At 36.5% G+C, this 6,000-nt stretch overlaps 1 long non-coding RNA gene across 1 annotated transcript in view; it reads right to left on the bottom strand.

Moving 5' to 3' along the window:
- Positions 1 to 319: 319 nt before the first annotated feature.
- LOC113927274 overlaps positions 320 to 6,000 on the bottom strand; it is a 100,235-nt gene continuing 94,554 nt past the window's right edge. Inside the window, exon 5 of the long non-coding RNA XR_003521567.2 lies at positions 320 to 1,066. This is a non-coding gene — a long non-coding RNA (uncharacterized LOC113927274). The remainder of the gene's footprint in view (positions 1,067 to 6,000) is intronic.

Genomic DNA, 6,000 nt, shown 5'->3' with positions numbered 1-6,000 from the left:
CTGAACATGCCCGATCTCATCTGATTACTTTATTAATGTGTGGTATGATATATTTTGATGTCCTCAAAAATGACTACACATATGCAAATTTTGAGTTTCACTTAGTCATTTTATCTCGTGTGCGCAAACACTATTTTTGATATAACAGTGAAAAAGTAGCAAGTGACTCGCCAATGCAAGCGATACTCGTTTGAAAAAACACCAGCATCTGTGAAAAATGTGAATTATTTTATCATTATAATATTACTAGATTATAGCTTTGAGTGGATGTTTGGTGAGATGGCATTCAGAGCAAAATAGCAAGTGCCACAGAGAGGGTGGTACAAAAGAAAGTATGTTAAATGACTCCTTTAGCAACCTACAAGATGAAGTTCTGCTCCCTATCCTTCATGTAGATGATATTCACTAAAGCCCATGACACTGTAAATGCTTGTGGTCAGCATACAAATTGGTAACACGCCCACACCCTTCTGTTTCTATAAAATGAGATGTTGGCTTACCGAGTCAATTATTTCCCAAACAGAATGTTGATGTTGATCTTATTAATGATTTCACAGAGTTGAAATTTTTTATTTGTTAACATTACAGATTATTGTGGTTACTAACATTTTGAATAGACTCAGTTAATGAACACTTCGTAGAACAATTTTGAAAAATATCTCAAGATTCATAGAAAGTATATAATCTCTGTGGCAGAGATTAACATACACCAAATTTTAATTCCTGGTTCTTTTCACAGTAAAATTGCTGAAGCTGGGCTCATGGCTTCATAGCTAGGGACCACATTTCCTGGTGCCCTGGCAACCAGATTGGTTACAGGACTCCATTCTCTTAAGGAAATAGAGCAAAATTCATACATATACAATGTCTAGGTCAGTTCCAATTTAAAAGTCAAGTTGCTTGTCCTGAACTGCTGTTCTCCTTCCTTTAGGCTTCAAGGATTTGAGCAGTGGCACAGTTTTGATTATGAAGATGAGGGCAATGTCTGAACAAGAATGAGATGGAGGAAGCCTCCATCTCTAAAAGATTTCATGAGGCAGAGCTGTCCTGCTGGTTAGACTGTTTTCTGCGAGAGAAATAAAATTCTATTACATTCAAGCCATTGTATTTTGGAATTTTCTTTGTTACAGCAACTTAGCCTCTATCCTCCCTAAAACAAATTCTTTTTTTTAATTATGTTATGTTAATGACCATATATTACATCATTAGTTTTTGATGTAGTGTTTCATGATTCATTGTTTGCGTATAACATCCAGTGCTCCATTCAGTATGTCCCCTCTTTAATACCATCACCAGGCTAACCCATCCCCCAACGCCCCAGCCCTCTAGAACCCTCAGTTTGTTTCTCAGAGTCCATAGTCTCTCGTGGTTCATCTCCCCCTCCAATTCCCCCCCCTTCATTTTTCCCTTCCTGCTATTTTCTTTTTCTTTTTCTTTTTCTTTTAACATATAATGTATTATTTGTTTCAAAGGTACAGGTCTGTGATTCAACAGTCTTACACAATTCACAGTGCTCACCATAGCACATACCCTCCCCAATCAATGTCTATCACCCAGCCACCCCATCCCTCCCACCCACCCCCCACTCCAGCAACCCTCATTTTGTTTCCTGAGATTAAGAATTCCTCATATCAGTGAGGTCATATGATACATGTCTTTCTCTGATTGACTTATTTCGCTCAGCATAATACCCTCCAGTTCCATCCACGTCATTGTAAATGGCAAGATTTCATTCCTTTTGATGGCTGCATAATTATGCAGCCTAAAACAAATTCTTATCCAGCAATCCCTCTGCTAGGAATCTTATAGGCACCTAGGTGGCTCAGTTGGTTAGGCATCTGACTCTTGATTTTGGCTCAGGTCACAATCCTGGGATGGAGCCCTGCATTGGACTCTGTTCTGAGTGTGAAGCCTTCTTGGGATTCTCCCTCTCCCTCTGCCCCTTCCCCACTGGCTCTCATGCATGCACACATGTGTGCTTTCTCTCTAGAAAGAAAGAAAGAAAGAAAGAAAGAAAGAAAGAAAGAAAGAAAGAAAGAAAGAAAGAAAGAAAGAAAGAAAGAAAGAAAGAAAGAATCTTACACTGAAAAAAAAGATAACACTGCTGCATAACTTTATTTTCTGAGCCCAAAAAGGAGAATAGAGAAATTTGAGTAAATTAAAAACAAATGAAGTTTTTGCAATTTTTAAGATGGCCTATTCTTGTAAACAGGAGAAACTGAGAACATCACCACTTTGAACTCTCAAGAAAATTTAAAAGAAAAAGATTCTTATCACATCCCAAATATTGACGTAAGTTATTTCTCCTTTATTCACATAATAATTTCTTAATTATTCTATGAAATTTCCCAATTATACCAATAATGGAAACAGACAAATGAGCATATCCTGAATAAGGCTATCAGGAATTATGCCATATGAGAAAAAGAAGAAAAAATTGGGAATACTTAGCCTAAAGAAAAAATAATTTATGCAAAACTTGATAAATTTATCTAAGTATCTCAAAACTACTTAGTATAATCTGAATTACTTATTCTGAATTGATCAGGGACAGATTTAGAGTCAGTGATTGGAAGCTAAGACAAAACAAAGTCCCACAAATTTCACCTCTACAAAAAGATGACTTGTTTCTAATAATATGAACCTTTACTAGAACGAAGAGCTAATTATCATTAGTGGTGCCCAAAAGGAAGAGTAATTACCATTTGATGGAAAGTATTCAGATAGAAGGATGGTATCTAAGTTCCCTTTCAATCCTGAAATTCTATGATTTTTTGCGAATATGACAGGAAGTTTTTCATCAATATCAGTTACTACAACTTTTCATGATTTGAAAATATTGAATAGAAATTTTTCTTTTTGCAATTGTTTCAGCTTCTTTTGTATAGCAAGAACATGAATTCTGATAAGGCCGCTTTCTTCCAAATCCTAGATCCAATGTTTGGAAAAGTTACTTACACTGTGTAAGACTTGGTTCTTCCATTTCCAAAATGAGGTTAATAATAATGTCTAGTGCCTAGGTTTTTATGTATGCTAAATAAGAAAATTATTTTGCTTAGTATAATTCTATAAAAAAATCAAGAGTGTTAAGTGTTATTATGCCCTCACTGATTAAATTTTTCTATGTGTGATTTATTCTACTTTCAAAAATGTAAGTTGTCTATTTGCAGCGCAGCTACCCATTTTTTTTAAAAGATTTTATTTATTCATTGAAGAGAGAGAGAGCGTGAGAGAGAGCACAAGAGAGTAAGGGCACAAGCAGAGGGAGGAGCAGAGGAAGGGGCAGAGACAGAGGGAGAAGCAGGCTCCCCGCTGAGCAGGAAGCCCTATGTAGGGCTCGATCCCAGGACCCCCGGATCTTGACCTGACACGAAAGCAGACGCTTAACTAAGTCACCCAGGCACCTTGCAGCTACCCATTTAAAAAAAAAAACAAAAAACTTTATTTTTTTATAGCAGTTTTAGATTTGCCACAAAATTGAGAGGAAAGTACAGAGATTACCCAGATAACCCCTGCTCCCACATGTGCAGAGCCTTCTCCATTATCAACATCCCTCACCAGAGTGATACATTTGTTACCATTGATGAACCTGCACTGATACATCATCATCACCTAAAGTCCTTACTTTACATTACCATTCCCTCTTAGTGTGGTACATTCTATGGGTTTGGACAAATGTATAATGACATGTATCCATCATTATAATACCATATAGAGTATTTCTGCTGCCCTAAAAACTGTGCTTCTCTTATTCATTTCTCTCTTCCTCTAATTCTGGCAATCATTGGCCTTTTTACTGCCTTCACAGTTTTGCCTTTCCAGAACATCATATAGCTGGAATCATACAGTAAGTGGCCTTTCAGATTCGGTTTATTTTACTTAGTAATATGCATTTAATTTTCTTCTATGTATTTTCATGACTTGATAGCTCATTTCTTTTTAATGCTGAATAATATTCTATGGTCCAGATGTTCCACACTTCATTTATCTGTTCACCTACTGAAGGGCATCTCCGTTGATTCAAGCTTTAACAATTATGAATAAAGCAGCTATAAACAACTGTGTGTGGGTTTTTGTGAGTACTTAAGTTTTCAACTTCTAAGAGCCACCCTATTTCCTCTACTTTTTTTCCTATCCCCATTATGATCTCAGAACAAAGCATAAAAACTTTACTACATTTTTGTCTTTATGGACATTCATTTACTCCATTTTTTTTTGTCCCCTTAGACCTGCAAAACAATCAAAAGCTCTGTTTAGCTTCTCAGCTTCCATGGGAAAAAAAAAGTGGCTTTTTTTCCCCCTGAAATTAACAGACAATACAAGGTGAAAGCAGCCCCAAATGCCAAGTTTCCTTCTCTGTATTTCTTTCTTTTAAATGATCTTAGCCATATAATTCTTCACTGTATTATTGGTTCTCCAGTGCTTTCAGGCAGAATTTTTTAAATATAAATTTTTTCCAGAGTTTCTCTTTGTCCCCATCAGGATCATGGGCCTGAAAAATCTGATCAGCCTTTGCTGGACACTGAAGTTAAGGAATGCATGCTTTTTATTGCAGAATTCAAGTCTGTATTCTTTTATCTTAATACTAAAGTCCTTGGGAAATATCCAATCATATATATAATAGTAGCAGAGTTTTATACTTTTAAAACTTGCAAGGTTGAACAGAGTTCACACCTGTTTAGTGACTTAAAGCTTTCAAGGTACTTTTTTTTTTTTTAAGATTTTGGATTTGACACCGAAAGCAAATGTAACCAAAGCAAAAATAATAAGTGAGACTACATCACACTAAGAAGATTCTGCACAGCAAAACAAACCATCAACAAAATGAAAAGACGACCTATGGAATGGGAGAAAATATTTGCAATCAACATATTCAATAGGGTTAATACCAATAATACAAAAGGAATTCATATAACTCAATAGCAAAAAAACAAATAACCAATTTTAAAAATGAACAAGAAACCTGAATAGACATTTTTCCTGAATAGACATACAAATGGCCAACAGGTATATGAAAAGGTTTTAGACATCACTAAACATCAGGGAAATGCAAATTAAAACCACAATGAAATGTCACCTCACACCTGTTAGAATGGCTATTCTCAAAAACACTAGAAATAACAACAGTCAGTGAGAATGTGGAGAAAGGAAAACCCTTGTACACTAATGATGGGAACATAAATCAGTGCAACCACTGTGGAAAACAGTATGGAAACCTCTCAAAAGAATAAAAATAGAACTAAAAAAAAGAAGCAAAATAAATCCTTTTAACTCCCAAATTGGTATCACTGATATTAATTGCTCCCAATTGCTCCCTAACTTAAAACTTATATAACCAACTGACCACAGACAGGGCAGTAATCTTAAACTGTACATGTTCAAACCAGAATGTCTGGCACACCCCTTCCTCTTCCTTTTATAGCTTTCTCCATTTCAGCTAAGGGAAGCTCCTTATTTCCAATTATTCAGGTCACAGGCCTTTGAGTTTCACTTGCTCCTCTTTTTCTCCTGATGGTCAAGCTTTCAATAAATTCAATAGGTTCTATCTTCAGAATATTTCCAGAATCCACATGCTCTCACTGTTGCATTGCTTCTCCTATTAAAATACAAGTTCTATCATTCCTTTGTGGTGGTCAAGACCCCTACTATGGTTTGATCATTTAACCCTGAGAAAAAGTCATTCCTTGTAAGGACCTCTATCATCTGCCTGTTCTTCCTCATGCTCCTCTAGGACCCCCACTGCTCACTTCTATGACTCCTTTCCCTCTTGGTCACTCCAATCCTAGCCCAACGACATCCCACATGAGGTCCTCTCCCACCCAGAGTCTTCACGCTTGTTCTTCCCTCTGCTGAGTGCTCTTTCTACATGTCCACCTGTCACGCTTCTGGTCTTTTACCCTCATGTCTCCTTTGCAGTCAGGACTCTTCTGACCACATAAAATTGCTGTCTTTCCAGTTCCTATTTTCCTGTTCTTCTACATTCTTCTTTTTAGCATAAAT

The sequence above is a fragment of the Zalophus californianus genome, chromosome 7 (assembly GCF_009762305.2).
Source record: "Zalophus californianus isolate mZalCal1 chromosome 7, mZalCal1.pri.v2, whole genome shotgun sequence".
Classification (NCBI taxonomy): Eukaryota; Metazoa; Chordata; class Mammalia; order Carnivora; family Otariidae; genus Zalophus; species Zalophus californianus.
The sequence above is the reverse complement of the archived record's forward strand: the minus strand, read 5'-3'. Positions and strand labels throughout refer to the sequence as shown.